The following is a 19,885-nucleotide window of genomic DNA, read 5'->3' as shown; positions in this document are numbered from 1 at the left end:
AACGATGGTTTGTTGAAGTCACAAAGCATCCTCATAGCACTGATGCCATCAGCTTTTGAAGGGTTTTCAAGGGGCCAGACTCTCAGGGCAGGCCTTCTCTGGCCTCCTTTTATACCCTTGATCTATTGGAAGGCCCAACGGTTGTTAAGTTCATTCTTGAAATTTCCCTTTGTGCTTTCTGCCTTCTCACTCCCACAGGGGCATCTGGTGACCGTCATTTTGCCATCCCACTAAAACCTTTACTTTGAACTTCCTGTTCTATCTAAAAATGTGTAATGTTATACATGGGAATGTTGTTCTATATTGTAAGACTGTAACGTTCTATATTGTAATAATGTCCCCTGTCATTTCCTTTGAAAATCGTGTTTTGATCGTCTTCATAGTTCCCTGATCTGAAAGCTTTCCTTTATCCTGGAGTGAAAATGACAAATAAGGGGAGGAAGTTTGGCCCTCGCAGGCGAGGGAAAGGGATGAAGCTTTGCTGGAGGAATGTCACGTACCAGCGCTGGGAGGCCGGGGTGTGCCTTGGTGGGGGCAGTGTCTTCTGGCCCTTGGCAGGATTGTCCTTCCTGTGCTTGTCACAGTGGTGTGGGGACATGAGATGAGTTCCAGCCAGTAGGTCATGAGGGCCGTGCTGGGTTTCACTTCCAGGTTGTGGCCTGAGGCACTCCCAAGCTGGCAGGACAGTCAACACCCTTCAAGATGGTGACCAGTGTGTCAGCTTAACTGCCACCCTCCTGCAATGCCCCCCCCCCACCACCACCAGTGACTGCCACAAGCACAGTGCAGTGGCTGGCCGTGGTGACTGTGGCAGAACCTCGCCCATCCTGGCTGGCAAAGAAATGGATTCTTTGCCTGGAGGAGCTGTGCTGTGTTGCAAAAATGCAAACGATGTGCCACTGGCTTAGGGCAAATAGGAAAATGAAATGGTTGGAGTATCTACGGATACATACTGTGAACATGAAATTCACTTTTGTTGTCTTGGGCCCCTGAGATTTTGGAGTTGTTTGTTTCCTAGCCTGCCTGACTAATACTGGGAGGTGGGGAGGGCCTGGTCAGGGTTGGGTTGTACGAAGTTCGAATATCAGCCTGTGAAAACTCCTCATTGTGGCAGTGCCCTTTTATGCCACTGGGTAAGGCCGGCGGGTTTAGCGCACTGCCCAGGGCACCTGGTGAGGACACCCTGGACCCTGTTCCCCACAGACGGGGCAGACTTTTGTTTCTCCTTGGGGCTCTTCTTTGTCTCTGTTTCATTGTCACCTTTTCTGTGTGTCAGCATCAGGGCTCTGAGAGGCAGAGGTGAGAAAGTGTGAGCTCTGTGTCCCACTTCCCAGCTGTGTGTCTCCAGGGGTTGGCTCTGAGCGGAATGAACAAGAAGCTGAAGTTTGTCCTTGTGACACTCCCCCAGGCCCCCAGGCCCCATCCAGCCTCTACCCCCCATCGCTCCGGCCCCCTCTCCACCTGTTCTGTAGGTGACTGTTTGCTTCACATCAGAATGTACACGTTGTCTCACCCCCGTGGGACAGAACTTCCAGGGTGTTTGAAGGTGACAATCTGGCAAAGTGGTCGATTAATCTCAGTGCTTATGCTAAAGGAAGAGTGCAGGCTGTGTTCCTGCCTCAGATGGTTATTGAGACCTCCATGTGCCCAGCACTGAGCACTAAGTACTTGGAGGTGGGAGAGGTGGTGGGAAGGGGCTAGTGACTACACCCTGGCTCCACCTCCAGACCCTTGCAGTCCAGTGGGGGAGGGGCAGGGCTGAGCGGGCAGTGTTGGGAAAGGTGGTGTAGGGTAATGAGGGCTAGAACTGGGGGTGGGATCCGGGCTGTGAGTGCTGTTGAGGCCGAGGAGAGGAGAGAGTGCTCTGTGGTCAGGAATAGTCACTGAATGTCAGTTCACGGCCCTGGGCCTCAGTTTCCCTGTCTGACAAATAAGGAAGGTGGGCTCCCTGATTGCTTTTCAGATTGCCAATGATAAGAGTTACCAGAGAGATTTGTTCAGTACCAGGATTCTGGGGACCCTCCTGGGAGAGCTTCAGATTCTGGGAGTCTGGAGTTGGGGCTGGGAACCGTGCCCACTCCCAGTTCTGCGGCAGGACGTGGGATGATGGAGGCTTAGCCCCAGGCAGGCTGCAAGAGGTGTGGGGACCAGGAGGAGGGTCTCTGAGATAGCCAAGAACTTGGTAGGGACACAGGGAGACAGTGACCCTGTTAAATTCTAGCTGCTTGCTGACTGATTGACCCGCCCAGTGAGCAGGAGCAGGGCAAGGATTGTGGGACAGGAGTGTCCTTGGGAGGAGAGCAGCCTGGGGGCTTGGCACATTTTGTGTTCAGCCTTGGCACAGGAGAGCTCAGGCTTAGGCTGCCGGGAGGACTTTCTGAGTGAGTTCACTCGGTGACATTTCCGAGCAACCAGGGGAGTTGGGTCTCCACCGCAGACCAAGGAAGTGGGCGCCCTCCAAGGGCCCTGTTCCTCTCCTGGTTGGGAAACAGTGCTAATCAATTCAACAAACCCATCAGGGTGGCCGAGGACCCTGTACCCTGGTGGCTCTTGCACTTCCTGTGTATCAGAATCGTATCTGGCTTCTGCAAAGGGCACTGGGGCCCACCTCCAGAGTTTCCGATTCAAGAGCTCGGGAGGGGTCGGAATTTGCGTTCCTAACAAGTTGCCGGGTGCTGAGCTGCCGCTGGTCCCAGGACCACGCTTGGAAAGCCAAGGCCAGATTCCCAGCCCACTAGGCTGGGCGTGGGGGTGGTTTCTAAAGACTCTGGACCCCGTCACTACCCCGGGGGACCTACCTGCACCCTCCCAGATCGAGAGAACAGTGGGTGTCCAAGCCCTGGAGTCCACCAAAGGCAGAAGCAGGGAGGAAATTGGGGAGGAGGAGTGCACCATGATGGGGGGAGGCCTCCCAAAAAAGAGAGGCTATGAGGGTAGGTGACCCGGATGACCGTGCCATGCATGTACTGCCTACACAGGACCTTGGATAGGGGTGCATCCCCTGATCTGTGTGGCAGGTAGCTCCAGTGAAAGAGAGGCCTTCGGGGCTGGGCAGTGCATGTGCGCCTAGACTGGGAAGCCCAGAGTAGGCCTGGAGACACAGTGCAGAAGCAAGCGGGCTTTCTCTCTGGGCAGGGAGGAGAGAAGGCATTGCATGAGCGGGGCCCCGTGGAAGGCCTGAACTGCTTCGGTAAGGAGCTCAGACTTTATTCCTTGATGAACTGGGAACAAATCAACAGCAGCTTGGCTCCCCAAAGCAGACATCTGGAAATTGACTGTTTTACATTTTGAAAAACAGATTTTTCAGTAGTAGCTCGTGGCCAGTCCATGTGGCAGCATTTCAAGGCTGCATCTCAGAGATTTCTCTGCTGTCACCTCGCTCCCTCTGCCCAGTTTCTTCCCCACAGTTCTTGCAATTTCACCATTAGAGATTATTTCCTTTTGTTCAAAAATGTTACTGTCTCCAAAAGGCTCATGCTATGCACCAGAAATGCTCAAGAAGGAAAGAAATGCACCTTGGCATGCTATGCTAGGTCACCTTAGAGGAGGTTGCCATGGCAGTCTTCTTCTCCAGGCACCAGTGGGCAGCAGACATAGAACAGGTAAACCTTGGTGAACCTTGAGGCAGGCAGAGAGAGGCTAGGTGTGGCAGAGGTGGCCTGTCACAGCTTGATGATCAGAGAGGAAGCAAGAGACGCGGTGGATAAAGGGAAAGCCCTCTCGAGACTGGTCAGCAAGAATGTTCTGGATAGTGTGAGGCCAGAGGGGCCTGGATGGCCATGGCACAGGAAGGCATCAGTCCACTTGGGAGGCTCACAATCGCTCATCCCAATGTCTTCGGTCACCCCATTTCCCTTCACTTCTGTAGAACACGGAGGGGCATGTACTGCTGGGTTTCCAACCAACCCTGACACACCAGCCTTCTCCTCTCTTGCTTAACTGGCTAACAGGTTGAAATTGGGGCTAGATCTGCAGCCAGAAAGCAGGAAATAGCTGTACCTCTCGGGCCGTGATCCCAAGTCCCTTAGTTATGAATGCTCCTCTAACCGTGTGGGAAGAGGAACGCAGTTGTAATTGTATTTGGGGATGACGAGCTGACAAGGAAATCTCTGGTGAGTCCTTCTGCCAGGTGATTAATTACCTTATTTTTCCATTTTGAAGTCACTTTCCCAGATCAGATGGTCTCCGTAAGGGAGAGCAGTGTCTGTACCGCACATAAAGTTCCAACACAAAACTGTTAGGAGCCAAGTCATTAATTGTGTTCCTGTTGAGTTTGGTTATGTCAACCTGAAACACCTGTTTATTGAAATGGGCCCGGTAGAGAGACAGCGTTTTGCCCGCAGGTGTGAATCACACAGGTGTATTCCTAGGCATTCTCCCCTCGGACAATGCTTTTGTAGAATGAAGGTCTCTGAGACACGGGGGTCTGATTTCTGCAACCAGTTGGTTGTGTTTTGTTCCACATAATTCACTGGGTGAAGGAAAAATTGGGGGGCCCACAAGTTGGCTTGGAGTGCGGATAAAGTCTTTTCTGGGGAGTGGACTAAGAGGCCCAGCACGGTGGCTCTGTCTCCACTGTTCCCACCCGTGCTGTGATGGGAAATGCAAGGATGGCCCTTGAGCCTGGCCCCTTCTGGGCTGTGTGACGGCTGTGGGCAGACCATGCAACTGTTCTCCTCCACCCCTAGGCTAACCCTGACCTGCAGTTATCAGGGGTCACTAAGAAGACATGCTTAAAGCCAGGAGAGGAATAGGTAGCCCTGTACCAAGAGGCCAGCCCTGCCCAGCTCTCCATGTTGCCACCCTTCAGGAAAACCTCAAGTGCGTTTTCCTGGAAATGCCCAGATTACAGTCACTGCATGGTTTTAATATCAAAGATATGAAGAATTGGAGGAAGTTGGGGGACAGGGCCTCTCCCGAAGCCCCAGAGTGGGTCAGCCTGGGGAGGTGGGTCACCCGCCCCCCAACACTGTTGGTTATAAAGAGCCCTGGGAAGCTCATTCAATCAGCGAGTTTGGGGAAGGGGAAGGATTGAAGGAGGAAGAGGGTTTTCTGCCCAGCTGGAAGCTGTGGCTTTAGGCAAGGCTGGTGCCTCCTGCCGTGGTCAATAGAATGCTCACTTTGGAGGCGGAAGACCCGGACACAGCTGTCAGATCAGCCCCGTGTTATCGGGGTGATTGGGGGCTTGAGCTATCCTCATCTCTGTTTTCATATCTGTGAATTGGGTATGAATGTCCCCAGTTGCCTCGGCGTTGCATTGAGGATCAGAAGGTACTAGATAGGAAGCTCTACACAGACTGCAAGACATGGGGCAAGGAAAGGGTTATCATGGTGGCAGTGTCTATTTCCACATTACTTTTAGGATTTCGGAGACTTGTCTCACCTCCATGGACAGCAGGGCCCTAGATCGAGCCTTTCTGTCTGTGTGTCCCACCCCCCCCACCCCACTGCTACCTGGCGGGGGAAGTAAAAAGCTCCACTGAGTGACAGGGTGACTCCTAGCGGGGTAGGGATTTCCTCAAGGTGATACTTCCATGAAAAAGTACCTCAAACAGTGGGCCTTTGGGGCCAGCGTGGCCTTTAAGTTCAGGGAGCCCAGTTAGTTAGCCCGCCGCCTAATCCAGGGATCAGATGCCCCAGGGCCTACTACAGCGGCTAGCACCCACGGGGACCGGGATGGTTGGTGGGTGACATCATTAGGGCAGGAAGCTATTCCCTCATCAAGCACGTGTCGAGTACTTGAGTGGGCTCGAACTTGGTGCTGGATTCTGCGTCAGAGTGCTCCCAGTCTGTGGATGCCAAGCCAGGTAGACGGACGGGGTCCCTGTTCCAGTCAGAAGTGTTCTAGGAACATGGTTTGGGGTGCCCGCTGAATCTGGGAAGAGCTGAAGCTAGAAGGCCTGGTAGAGGTTGGAGAGGGCTGAGGAAGGGAGCTGGGTAGAGGTTGGAGAGGGGTGAGGAAGGGAGCTGGGCAGCGGACACAGCAGGGCCCCTCAGGCTCCCTTGCTCTCTCCCCTCCAGCCTCCTCTGTGCTCTGCCAGAGAGAAGTCTCCCAGTGGGTGGGATTCTGGGTCCTGTGCCGGGGCCTGAGCTTGCCCTGCTGGTGGGGCCAAAGGCAGGCTGGTGGGGGCAGTGGGTCCTTTTGGGGCTGTCCTGGTCCAGCAACTGCTGCTGTGAAGTCTTAATCATTCCGATCGAAGTTTTCATGTTCTCCGGAATAAGTGATTTAACTTATCTTTGAGATCGCCTTTGACTTCAGCACATAAAAGGCTCATTCAATTCGAAGCAACATCTCCACCAGGAATGGATTAACAGCAAGAAAACGGTTCTTTCTTAACACGGGTGCAGCTGGGACTTCGGAAGCCCACATACACTTATAATCGCCTCTTGGAGCACATGCTGAGAGCCTCTCCTTGAGACGGTGCTCATGTGTTTTCCGCCCTGGGGCAACCTGTTGTCTGTCTGCCCAGAGGGATCTCCGCGCAGGAGGGGGAGTTTGGCTGTTTCACGTGCACAAAGCCACTGCTCTTTCAAGTCCTCCAAACCTGGGCCCTCCCTTTGCTGCCTGCTGGCTTCATCCTCCTCTCTGGCCGAGCCCCCACTACTAAGAGTCCAGATAACTGTGAGCAGTGGTGACCCCCAACGTCTTCCCAAGTCTATCCCTGGAAGGAGCACCGTGGGGACGCAGAGGAAATGTAAGCCTTGGCGTCCCCGCCACAGTGAGCTCACTCCTCGACAGGGCTAGAGGAGGGGGATCCATTCTCCGGAGGGCAGTTCGACAGTAGCTGTGAAATCTCAGTTACGCATCTTTGGCCCAGGAGTGCCACTTCTTTCCTGCAGATCCAGGCCCGTGCAGGAAAGGGTATATCTGCAAGCCTGTTCGCTGCAGGACTGCTTGTAAGAGCGGGAGATTGGACACGACATAAACGTCCGTCGGCAGTGGGATAGCAGGTGGTCGTGACGAAAAACCAGGGCGCTTTTGTATACTGGTCTGGGGTGATTTCACTGGTATTATGATAAGAACACAATGCAGAACAGTACGTGTGTAAAAAAGGGTAAAAATAATACATAGTACTATTTATTTATATAGGCATAAAGTCTCGGGATAGAAACGCAAGTACGTATTAACAGGGGCCTCAAAATGAAAAGGAAATGGTCTCTGCCCCAGGGGCTTCCTGGCAGGTTTTGCAGCACCTCCCCCTCCCTTTAAAACCAGCTTCCAGGGATGTGTGCCCTGCGTTCCCGCACCCACCCCCACAACATTGGCCTGTTGGGCATCGCATTTCTAGAACCTTCTTGGGTCTCAGAGGACCAGACTCGCCTTCCTGTCCCTGCCTGTGGCCAGCCTGCCTTGAATACCTCTGGGGCTGGAGGACCCACTGCCTCTTGAGCATCTTGGTTCTACCCTGAATGTTCCTCTTAAAGCATTTAGTGTGGGCACCACGAATTCGGGCATCACTCAGGGACTGGGTGATTCCGGGCCCTCTGCTTTGGGAGGTGCCATCCTGGCTGCTCTCACAAGACCTCATGTTCCCTCAGGTAGGGGTCTGTTGTCCACTCATCGTCCCAGGAGGGCCAGACATATAACAGGGACTTGCTAAACACCTGTTGGATGGGAATATCTGGGCAGGCTCCGTAGCTTGCCCCGGGCAGTGCCAGGTGCGCGTGAGAAAGGATGCAAGAGAAAAACAAACAAATGGAAACTTGGTCTTGGAGCCTAGTCTGTAACCAGGAAACCTGTCCTCGTTCTCGGCCATTTCCTTTGTCTGTAGCCATTTATACTGGACGTGAAGGTAAAATTACTTCTTCCCTCCGCCCCCCCTTCCCTGTCATGGGTGGCCAGGGTGCCGCTGTCTTGACTTGAAGGGGCCACCCAGCTGCTCGTAGGTACTTCTCAAGTCCTGCCAGGGCCACACCCAGGGATGTAGCCCTCGCTGCCCGCCCCCTGCTGCTCCCCTCTCCTCCCCACCTCCAGCTTCCCGTGTCCTCTGTTCCGCTCCGTCTCTGCCATCCTCTCCTGGACAATGCTCCGTGTGGGCGGGCGCAGAGTGCACAGTCAGGTGACGTGTGTGCACGCTGTACCTCTTGGAAACCAGTGATCCTGCTGCCCCATCTCGGCCTCCGCTGGAGACCGGGAGCAGCGTTTTCATGCAGGGAGACAGGACCGTCTCCCAGAGCAAAGCAGCCCAGAGCTGTTGTCCTTGCCTCCAGTGAAGAATTAGGAATCAGAGGTCTGGAGATGTGTGGCAGCCAAGGGAGCCCAGAGCTGAGGGTGCAAAAGCAGACGCCCCCCCATTTATGAGCTCTGTCATCTTGACTGCTTAACCCTTTCAAAACCTCAGTTTGCTCATAAAAGTGGAGGTTGGTCGCAGACCTGGGGTGATACTGGGAGGTACAGTGTTGGAATTGAATTCTAATCCTGAGCTTGTCTTTTGCTCTGGCCCGTGCTCACACTAGATCCAACCGTGTATAAACTCCCTCTGGGAAGATGGCCTGGCAAAGCAGAAGTAGGGTGCCAGTTCTGGGCTGGGGTGGCCATGATGATTGCCTTGACCTATCCTTGGGAAATGCCTGGGTCCGGGCACTGGTTATTATTTTGCAAGGCTTGTGCTGTTTTACTGTCTTGGTGCATTATTATTTTGTTGCCCTGCTGCTCCCTAGCCTGGACCCAAGCAGGAAGGTGGGTTTGCAGAGGTCCCTTTCTAATAGGCCTCATGGTGACAGCATGGGTCAGGTCTTTTGGTGAGGCAGGACTGATAGCTCTGTCCTCATACCAATGCCCGGGCTACGGGTCACCCCACCTTCTTCCCTTGGTCACCTCCCATGCCCATCTCCCAGGCCATCTCTGCCCCCATTCCCTGCCCTTGTTCTCCATGACCTCAGCATTTCGCAAGCCATCTCCCGCCTTGGTCTCAAAGTGGTCTTGATGTTTCATCCCCAGCAGCCTACCTCTCCTGTCGTGGGCAGCCTGGCCTTCCCATCAAGGCCATCTTTCTGAACTATCCACCTCCAGGCTTGAGAACTCGGGAATTCTCTTTCCTGACCACCTCCTCCAGGTTCCCTGCTGGGGTCTCCCAGAAGATTTGTGCTGTGGTGGGCTCCGCTATGCATGGAACAGGAAGTTCATATGTTCTGGGGACATGTGTAGGGTTGGTGATGAAATAGAGTTGACTGGCGGGAGTTGACTTCTCAGGTGGGAGAAGAGGCTGCTGGAAGCCTGGTATGCAAAGGAGACCATAAGAGCCTGTTGGGGTTAGCTGGCTCCCATCTGCCATGGAGGGGCAAGGGCAGAGGGCCTCAAGGCTTCCCACTACCTTACCTGGGAGAGGACCGCTGAGGCACGTGGATGGCTCCCCAAGAAGTTTCTGACCCAGGGATGAGCCTGCATCTGGGCTAATGCCTCCAGCCGGGTTTCTCAGGGAAGCAGAGAAAGAAAGCCTAATTTGGGGACTTGTAGCATCTCTTAGAGAGGACGCAAGGCACAGGCCCACTGAAACTTGAGGGTCGGTTTGGAGGGGGAGACACTAGGGACAGACAGAATTGGGGTTAAATTCTAAATCCGAGCTTGCCTTCTCGTCTGGCCTGTGTAGTAATGTCAGCAGCTCCGACGGTCTCTCTACCTGCATCCAGAAAGAGCACCCAGTGAAGCAGAAGTAAGTGTCGGTTCAGGTGCAGGGTCAAGAGACCGTCACCTCACTTACCCAAAGATCAGCCTGCCATCACTCCTCCTACCCAGAACAGAGATCTTGAAGTGGCTCAGAGCCCCACAGTTGCCCAGCCCAGGAGGATTCTAAGTTGCACATTAGAAGCCAAGAAGCTTCTTTAGGCAGGCATACCCAAACAGACAGCATGAGGCCCGGAAGCCTTCCAGTGGGAAGGGGCAGAGAGAAGAAAAGAGAAGCCGCCCCATCACCGCAGTGGGGACAGTATCCCCCAGGACAGCAGAGAGCCTCCTGGAGAGGCAGGATGGCCATGCAGACAAGGTCACATCACATTCAGCACTTTAGCCACAGCAAGGGCTTTGTGGACCAAAGCTGGGGACAGATGTCCACAGCAAAGTTTAGGTTTTGTATCTTTTGCCACAAAAAGGAAGAGAAACATGTACACATTCAGAAAAATAATTTGTTCAGGGTAGGGCTAAAAGAAAACACATTTTGTTGTTTGAAGGGGCAGTTGTTTCAGTTATCTAGAAAAATCTTTGCCTGTGAAATACCTCATCTGTATTGCCAGATAAATGGTGGTATCTGTTGGCCTCACGGAGCGTTAGGCCCAAAAAAGACCACGAGATGCCATAAACCCATTTGAAAATGGGTATGGTTGATGTAACTGAGGCTCAGAGATATGAAGCGGTTTGCCCAAATTTCTACAACCTGTTGCTGGCGGGGCTGGGCCTTGACCAGCCAAGGTCTTGATGGGAGACTGGGGGTCGCAAAGCATCTGCCCAAGGACCGGCCGGGGAGACCCTGCACGGAATGGGATGGGGTTCCAAGTGGATGGAAAGCTGGTGTCACCCTAGTGCACAGGGCAGTCTGGGGGCAGGGAGCTAGGAGTGGTGTGAGCATGCCCAATCTATCAGTGAGCTACAGGCATCCCCTGGCTGGAACGTTTGCCTCCTATTCTAGAACAGCCTACCTCCAGGTGCATTAGGAACTGGTTTGAAAGGCAGCTCATCGCCCCAACCTGAGAAACACAGAAGAAAATGCCAAACGCACCTTGTAATCTTGCAGGAATCAGCTCCTAGAGTCTGATTTTTGCTTTCTCTTCCCCGCAAGAGAGGCAGAGAGGACTTCAAGCCCGGCTTGTCCAGTACAGCTTCTTACTGAACGTCTATCTACAGGCTTCCTATTTTTACTCTTAATAACCGCAAGCTCGGGGTCACCAGGGTCTCCCTGTTGCTATAGTGAGAGGTGATAGCGCCAGCCTTCCAAAGCGCTGGACCCTTGGCTTAGAGGAAAAACAGAATCTGGGTTGCTTTATTTTTGGGTTGGAGAAGATTTAACGTGCGGTGTTCCAATCCTTGCAGCAAATGGCAGTTTGTGCTTGAAATACATCAGACCTCAATGACACAGAATAACTGACAGTCGGAAGAAGTGGGCATATAAGAACATGGAGAAGATAAGTTTGGAATTACAAAACTGGTGAGACTTCATCGAGAGCATCTAGAAAATGACAGAGAAACGAAAATGCACGCGGTGGCATTCGTGTAATCTCACCGGGGGCCGGATGGAGGGGGGCGTTCTGCACTGTAGCCTTCCCACCAGGCTCCTTAGATGCGCCTTTGGCCAAGTTGAAGACACAGTGTGTGTGTGTGATTGCAGTTCCCTTTCTCAGATGATATGTCGTAAGCATGTTTCCGTGTTCCTACGTTATGCCCATCAGTGTGATCTTTATTATTTGGATCAGGTCGCATAATTTGGTAAAACAGTCACCTGCTTTTCCTCTTTGGCATCTCTTGAATCCATCCTTGGTCTCCGTGGTGCCATCTCTGTCATCTTTTTTCGATGTGGATAATTGGTCTGCCTTGACCCTGTCCCCTAAACACACACACACGCTAGGATTTCCTCCAGTCTACAGCCTTGCTAATCAAAGGGTGGTCCCAGACCCGTGGCATGGACATCCCCTGGGAGCTTGTTAGAAATGCGGAGTCTGAGACCCCACGTGGCACCTCCTGAATCAGAACCCGCATCTATATTTTGACAAGATCCCCAGGTGATTCATAAGCACATTAAAGCTTGGGAAGCACTGATCTGAGACACACTCCTCGTGCCTCCAGGATAAAATCCATGCTCCCAGCCAGGTGCACAGCCTGCTGAGCAGAGACCAAGTGGAGAGTAGGTAAGGGTGAATAGGGAAGGACCAGATCAGCAGGATCGCTCCAGGTGGTGGTCCACTGTGGTCCAGGATCCCTGGACAGGTTGGAGGGCAGGGGGTTGCCTGGGAGGGAAGTCCAAAATGGCAAACCCATGGAAGACACAAGATGGAAAGCTGAGGGCCCAGTTGGCTAGCACAGATAGGGCTGTGGGCTGGGGCCACTAGGCAACTGCTCGTAGCTCGCTCTCAGTTTACAGGCGCAGAGGCTGAGGCACAGGGAAATTGGCCAGGCTCACAAGTTAATGGGCAGTGGAGCAGGGACACAAGCCTGATCCAGGGCCCAGCCCTTAGGTGTCCTGCAATTCAGGGCAGAGTGAATGACAGGAAAGAGAAAAGAATGAAAGGATGTTAAGCAGCGACAGTGAGCTGGGTCACTGGGTACCGCTTCACTGTGTCGCAGTTACATTCACACCCACTTGGCACGTGGGCATTCTGACCCTGTGTTGCAGATGAGGAGGTTGATTTGCATGTAAGCAATGACCTGAGTTCAGATAGTTACTGACTGCTGAATGCAGGATTTGAACCCAGGACACTGTGGGTCCTGAAGTGATGCTCTTTCTACTTGGCATTTCGTCAGCAAGGTACGCAGTTGGTCTCTGCTCTCGGAACAGCTTCTGACCTTTCCACCTGCTTGCTGGTTTTAAAACCCCACTTCTGCCCAGGGACGCAGTCCCCTGGCCTATTCGTGCTGGGGAGAAACACAGGGCAAGTCTTAGATGTTTTCCTTCAATACCAAAAATTGAGATGCCAGGACTAGAAGGTACCTGGCTTAGCATGAAATCCAACTCATTTTATAGTTGAGGAAGTGAACACCCAGATAGCTCAATGACCTGTCTAAGGCCACACAGCCAGTTAGTTACAGATCCAAGACCCTGATTCTGGATTCAGGATTCTTTTCATGACTTTGGGCTTTCCTTGTAGCAGTTGCCCAGGGGGCCAAGGGTACGTGCCCTGCCAGGCCAGACAGCACCAGGCTAGGTCTGTGGATATTTAGCTTTCAGCTTAGGTTGGAGGGTGCAATGGATAAACTTCCATTAAAAAAAATAAATAAATTCAAGCAATGTGTCTAGAAACACCTGAAGACACCCTCTCCTGGCCCTTCACAGCCCACTCCCCCGGGGTGACCACTTAGCGCTGCCTCAAATGGCTCCTTCATTTTCCTGCCAGCCGTTGGGTTTTGTAGGATCCACACCACAGCAAGGCTATTTTTAACGAGCATCCCAGGCTTCAGGGGGTTGAGGAGAGGGGAAGAAAAAGATTCCATTTGTATATTTTTAATCCGTGCACATTTGAGCAGTGGCTTTCCTGTCCCCACTGCCAAGGATTGCGGGCAATTGATGAGACTTTCTGGATGCAGGGCAATCCTTTCTCTCCCCTTAACGAGGCTGGAAGGCCAGGGAGGGGTGCAGGCGATATTTCCAGGGCTGATGGCTGTCTCAGCTGGCTGCCTCCTGATCCTGCCTATCCCCACCAGCCCTCTCCCTCCCAACAGCCTCGAAAATCCTGGCTGGGTCTCCCAGGGCAGAGGAGGCCTGGGAACCTGACTCTTTGTGCCAGGCTCATATTTAGAAACGTCTCCAGCCAGGGGTTGGCGTCGGTCCCGCTTGGACTCTGGGCAGGGGGTGCAGTCACATGCGCTGCCTTCGAGTAGGCAGATTCTGAGTGGTCAACAGTCCGCTTTGAATATAAACACTCTTCTTTTATGTGGAGGAGCTGGCATCAGGGCCTGCACTCCTGGGCCCTGGGTGAGGGCAAGTACTGGTAGCCGATGGGCAATGGGGAGAGGGAAGAAAGATGTCAAAGTGGTGGTGAAGAAAGGGCCACAGCTCCGTACCCCACCCCACCCCCAAGTCCGTCCCTCCCTGTTCTCCGCACTCCGCCTCCCAGTGCCCAGAGCGCCACCCCTGTCTGAACGGGCGGGGGAGGGGGGGCTGCAGCCCCCATGGGGGCCCAGCAGTGCCCCAACCTGGACTTTCCTTTTTGCCTTCTGAGTTCCCCAGGGCTGTTCAGGGGCAGTCCTGGGAGGCAGTGGGAGTGGGGCTGGAGGGAGGCTGGGTGTGGTTTCACCTGCAGCAGCATCTCGCTCCATCTCCCTCTGAAAGCAGCCAGCCCATCAGCCTCTCCACCTGGGACCTATGACATGTGGTCCTGACGGCCTCATCCCCGAAGGCTCGCTCAGCACTGACCAGAGAGGTCCGAGCATCTCTTGCTCACTCTCTTTTCTCTTCCATGGCATCGTGCGGGGAGGGACAATCTAGATCAAGTGATCTCGGCCTTAAAGCGTAGCCTCCTGGGGACAACCACCATGCCCCAGCCCTGTAAAAACTCCCTTTGCTTCCCCCCCTCCCATCTGAATTTATTTTTCCCTTTGCTTTTAAAACACTTCCTCTAAGGAGGGGCGCTCTGATTCATTCCACTCGCCTCTGATACTTCCTGAGCACCTGGGAGGTACAGACCTTGGTGACTGCCAGCCTCCACAGCGTGGGTAGGGGAGTGGGGGTAGGGGCTAGGGCTCGTCTCCCATCACACCTCTCCACCCTCTGCAGGCCTGCCTGCTCTGGGGACCGGAGTGGCTCGCTCCAATTCAGCTCTCGGGAGAGGAGGCTGCCTTCCTGCCGCCGAATCTTCAGAGAATCCAAATGCAGCAACAGGATTTCCCTCCTACAGCCTGAAATCAAGCCCCTGCCAAGTGCTCCAGCTCCTGGCTGGCGGCCCCCAGCCCTCCCTGCCCCATCCACCCCCCACCTCCCCACATCTCAGGGAAGAAGCCTCCAAGCCGTGGTCAAGAAGGCTGAATAGATATTTTCTTTGTATCTCCTGGGAGCAACACGGTAAATACGCAATGACTGGATGAATGAACAAACAGATGAATGAGCAAGTAAGCAAATGAATGAAGGAACGGACAGAAAAGCGGTCTCAGCGCCAAAGGGACTTAACGTTTGGAGGAAAAGACTGGGGCTTGTAGAATGGTAGCACTGTGGGGTGCAGGGGGCCCTAGGGCTTAGGCTCCCCGCCTTCTTATGGGAAAGGCAGCTCAGGTTCGGAGGCTGGAGGGGCTGCTGGGGCTGCCGGGATGGCTCCCAGACCGCGGAGGTCAGAGGATGGTGAAATTGCCCAGGGTGAGTGAGATCCAAAACCGAAGGCAAGGCTGCCCTACTTTCCGTCTGCCACTGCCCTAAGTGTCCCTCGTCCTTGGGAAAAATTGCCTTTTCATATGGTTGGGAGTGGACGGTGCAATTTTTCTTCGAGGGTTAATTGTTTTGCTGACAGCACAGATAATTAGGAATGAGAATCCTGGAGTGAGGGCGACAGCACCATCTGCTGTGAATGTGGTTCAGCCCCACCTTGCAGGAGGGCCCGCAAGTGCGGCTCTCCTCACCCACCCCCTCCAACCCCCAACAAGAATTTATGAGCTTGAGCTGTTTGCCTCTGGAGCTACAGCTGCTAGGTGACCATGCAGCTGGCGGGAGAGGCCAGTGACTGGCTTCTAAAGGGGTCGACTTATTCTCCTTCTTCCCCCGCCAGGGCATCTGCAGCACGTAGCAGGGCTCACTTAAGAGCTCCAGGGTTGACTAAGGACCCCCTTGGCTGCCTGGGACTCAGAGACCTAAGGCCAAGGGAATGATTTGCTGCTCTTCCCATAGCCCCAGGTTGGGAGGTCTAGTCCACAGTGGACTGGATGGAGCGGGGTGCATGGGGCTGCACCAGGTGCTGTGGCTGCCATTAGTGTTTGGGTCATTTTGTTCTGCACAGCTCCATGGATATGCCCCCTCTCCTGGGTTTCCGGGCCTGTGGCCGGGGCTGCTTTTCTCTGGAAGGAGCTGGGTTGGCCCCGCCTTCTACTGCCAGGTAGAGATTTCCAAGTTGTGATTCCTCCCTTGTCAATAGAAGCAGAGCAGCTCTGGAATCAAGCAGGGCATCCTACTGTCCAGAAGCAAATCTTTCCTCATACGGGTGGGACAGTGTGGATTTTTAAAAATTTTTATTATTTAGGAGCATATCACCTATATGAAAGAACATAGAAATGCATATATGCTTTTTGTAACAGGAATTGCCTTGTTTGTTCCAAGTGATGCACAAACACCACCTCCAGCGATGTCTTGCCCAGAAATGCCTCGGAGGTTGGAGCCATAGAGTCAGGTCCCCCAGGAAGCTCAAGGTCGGCACAGCCTTGCACCCCAAAGCTGTAGCTGTTCATCACAGCCAATTTCCTCTTTGCCTGAGCTGCTCCTGTTAGCTGGGAGCCTGCATATCCCTGTCTTCCTATTCTGTTCTCTCTGTGCTTCCTCCTCCCAGACCCTCCTCTCAGGGAAGAAGCCGAAGGCATGATTGTTCTCTTGTCCTCATCCTCCCGTAGCAGGCCAAGCATGTCTCTGTTCCCCTTCCCCCTCCTACTCCTCTGGACCACCCCGCTGAGGTGACCGGGAGTTAGCCTAGGACCTGGGAGCTTGCTGGAAAGAATGGTAATTGGGAGTCAGGAGTTCCTGTCTTGGCTCTTTCACCCACTTACTGTGTGACCATTAGCAAGATATTCAGTGTCTCTGTGCTTTGTCTCCTCATCTTTAAAATACCCCTTTACTTTGCTGTTCTGAAACCAAAGAGATCCAATGGATGTCAAAGCAGCCTGAAGGGTGTTTATCATTATATGTGGTGTAAGACACTGTCATCGTCATGCTTATGGAATTCATGGGACCTCCCATCTCTGCCTTCCTTTGCCACCCTCATCCCTGTCCATGGTGCTGCCCCTCACTGGTAGTGCTGGGTGCCCTTGTGGGCACTCCCCACGGGCCACAGCCGCTTCCCAGCAGTGGGCTCACTGAGGCTCCGCGGAGGCCAGGGCCGGGGTGGATGGAGCTCAGGGTTATGGCCATCTGGGTAGCAGGAACCCTTCCCTTGTACCTTTGGAAGTGGAGGCCATGACTGGCTAGAGGCACATGGCTATGGCTACTGGGGACCTAGTCCTCGGAGGTGAGCGGACCTCCAGGCTGGCCACTCCTTAGAGTGTGAGCTGTGGTCTTGGCGAGGAGATGCTGTCACTCAGTGGAGCCAGTCTGCGTGCCTTACTCAGTGAGGCTTGCATGTCCTCTCTTGTCTCTTGCTCTGAGCCCAAGGACTGCAAAAGGAGGTTCATAATAAGCCACAGGTGGGGGGGCTGCCTGGAGCTCCCACACCACAGCATGCTGGAAGTGTCACCCCAGGGGCTTCCTGGGCTGCAGGAGTTGAGGAGTGTCCCTGATGGGCACGTGTCTGTTCTCTGTGGTCTCATCTGTGGACGGAGAGTGCCCCGTTCCCTCCTCTTTCCTGGGATAATAAGGTTCTGTCGGTATTAGGAACTGAGCTCTGAAGAGTGGGTAGGATGAAGGGTAGGTATGTCTTACAGGCAGAGAAAACAAATATACAGAGGTAAGGAAACAGGACTGAGGGTGTGTGTGCGTGGGCATGTGTGCACTGTGGCCCGGGGGTGGGGCTGGTGGGTGGGACCTTGGCAGTGAAGACCTTGGCTGCGGTGAACTATGTATGGTACCCAGCAATTGCAGGACCTAATCATAAAAAGCAATAAGACGATGGTTGGAAAATTCTAGCACGGTTAAAACTGGGACAGGTGGTTCTGTTCGCGGTGGGCGACAGAGGCCTCCATTCTTATTGCAGGTCCTTTCTGAAGCAGCTGGGAGCTCAGAACGTGCTGTCACCTCTGAGGAGTGGGCCAGCCAGGAAAAGGAGGAGGGGATGGTGCGGATCGCAGCCAAGGCCTGAGGAGTGAGGGTCGTCTGCAGACCGCTGGACCTGGGGCCGCCACGTCGGGAGGGCTTCGCCACCGGAGAGACTCAAGAAGAATCGATCCTTTGGCCCCCAGCAACATGTACACGGTGTAATGACAGGTAATGAACCTGAGGCTCATCTATCCTCTCTGAATGATGTGGCAGGTAGGAGAATACATCAGCCTGCAGAAGACATCAAATGTCAACCCTTGGAAAGATAACTATGCAAACAAAGTGCCGTAAGGCCTGGTAAGATGATAGATGGGCGCTTTCTAGTTATTAGTTTCTGCCCCATGCACTCACTGGAGCCTGGCACCGGAAGATTTAGCATCGGCTGGTTCACTTCCTATGCTGTATGGGAAGGCGTGATGCCTTTATAGACGTAGCACCTCTTGTTTGAAGAGCTCAAAGTAACAAATCAAGAAGTCATTATTTCCTACTGGCTCCCTTGGGCCAGGAGTTGATGCCAGTGGGTAAACAGGCAGTGAGGGGCGCAGGAGTGCTTGGCGGATTCTTGGGGGGGGGTAGGTCTGGAGACCTCACTGGTTGGGAAGCCTTCTTGATTGACTGAGATTTCTCTGAAGAGAGGGTCAGGCAGTAGGTTGGTATTTCTTGTAGACTAAAGGAAAAGGGGACTTTATGGTTCTCTCTCTCTCTCTCCAAGGGCACTAGGTCAAGTAGCAGATCATCCAGGGTGGCTGGGGAAGGTCATGAGTAGGGATTTGGGGAGCAGAGGAAGGGGCTGGTGGATACCCTGGATCTAGAAGTCAGCCAAGCAGGAAGCATCATGCAGGTCCCCAGAGCCTGAAGGTGGAGGTCTGAGGCTAGAAAAAGAAGGGAGCCAGTGGGACTGGAGACCCTGAAGGTGAGTTCTGATCTGATGGAGGGCCTGTTCCCATGGGTCATCTGGTCTTTGCTCTGTGTGTCATATAGGGTACCATTCTGGCAACTTCTACTTTGGGGAAAACGGCAGGCTAGGGCAGAGGCAAAAATAGCTTAGGGCCTTGGGAAATTGACCAGGGCAGGGGGAGAAGGACCAATGGCCTGGGGCAGGATGCCCAAGGGGGTGTGGCAAATTCCATTCCAGTTCCGGCCAGTGTCAGGATCCATTGGGTCAAGCCAAGGGGTGGGGAGGGGCAGAGAATTAGGACTTCTGGGTGGCCTTGTTCTAAATCAGGCAGAAAGAATAAGATGAAGAAGGAATTTAGAAAGCTGAGCCTAGCTCTAGGAAATGGGTCAGCCACATGCACCAGGCAGGCCCAGGACTTAGCTCCTATGTATATGAGGAAATAGAAGGGAGGTTGAGCTCTGGGGAGCCCAGCAAGGTTAGTCGGGGGTCTGGCTGTGCTTGGAGGGGCTTTGCTAGGGAGGCAGCCAGCTCCACAGGTATCTGGGGCTGTGTCTCTGGGGACCCCAGAAGCCAGCATACTGGCCCTGGACTACTCACATATCCCACCTCTCAGTGGGGGCTGTGGTCCATATGTCTCAGACTGGACTGGGGACCTACGCAGGGCTGAACTTAAAGAGCCCCGTGATGGCAGGTGATAGGGGCAGCAAAGGTCCAGTCCTGTGGGGTGCTGTGTGAGGACTTTCATCGTGTGTGTGGTTTCAGGAAGGTCGGAGTAGTAAGCTTCCTGATCAAGGCAAGAAAGAACAAAGGATCAAGTCTATGAAAAAGGTTCTTAACCTAGTTTATCAATATTACTGAGTAGCTGTTGTGTGCTGGGCACTGCGCGCGGTGCCAGAAATGCAAAGATGTATGAGGATCTTTGCTGCTGAGGGAGGGAGGATGGCACACAGGAATAAGCACAGCAGTGGGGACAGAGCCAAGACCATGGGAGCCTCGGGCTCCTATCTTCAAGACGGGGGCAATGCTTTCTCACTCACAGACTGGTTGGGAGAATTAAATAAAATAAAACATGCAAAAACACTTAGCGCAGCAGCTGGCACCATAAGAAGTGATCAATACATCGAACTTACTTGCATTATGCCGCCCTTGGAGGAGCTCACGGTCTGGCCGGGCTGGGAGCAAAGGAGGCTGGAAGTCCCAAGGGTCACAATTGTAATGGGATCCAAGACCTGGACTCTGGAAACCTGGTTATCAGAATTTGTCTGGCCAAGGAAGGTGTAGTCCAAGGTGGAGCCAAACACCCAGAAATGGTGACTGGGTTCAAGTGCCTTGGCAACTGCTGGGCCCACGGTTCTTTATGGGTACCTAGTAAGACAGACGGCGGGAGGGGTGGGAATTTCCAGAA

At 53.6% G+C, this 19,885-nt stretch overlaps 1 protein-coding gene across 3 annotated transcripts in view; it reads left to right on the top strand.

Moving 5' to 3' along the window:
• Positions 1-19,885, top strand: part of ZBTB7C (zinc finger and BTB domain containing 7C) — a 337,583-nt gene that overhangs the window by 48,824 nt on the left and 268,874 nt on the right. For 2 of the 3 annotated variants that reach the window (XM_059409616.1, XM_059409618.1), the window contains exon 2: positions 17,521-17,750. The exons of the other annotated variant lie outside the window; for it this stretch is intronic. The gene's annotated coding sequence lies outside the window, so the exon portion shown is untranslated. The remainder of the gene's footprint in view (positions 1-17,520; positions 17,751-19,885) is intronic. 3 annotated transcript variants of the gene reach the window in all.

This window comes from Mustela nigripes, chromosome 8 (genome assembly GCF_022355385.1).
Source record: "Mustela nigripes isolate SB6536 chromosome 8, MUSNIG.SB6536, whole genome shotgun sequence".
NCBI lineage: Eukaryota > Metazoa > Chordata > Mammalia > Carnivora > Mustelidae > Mustela > Mustela nigripes.
Note: the sequence above shows the minus strand (reverse complement) of the source record. Positions and strands in the feature narration are given on the sequence as shown.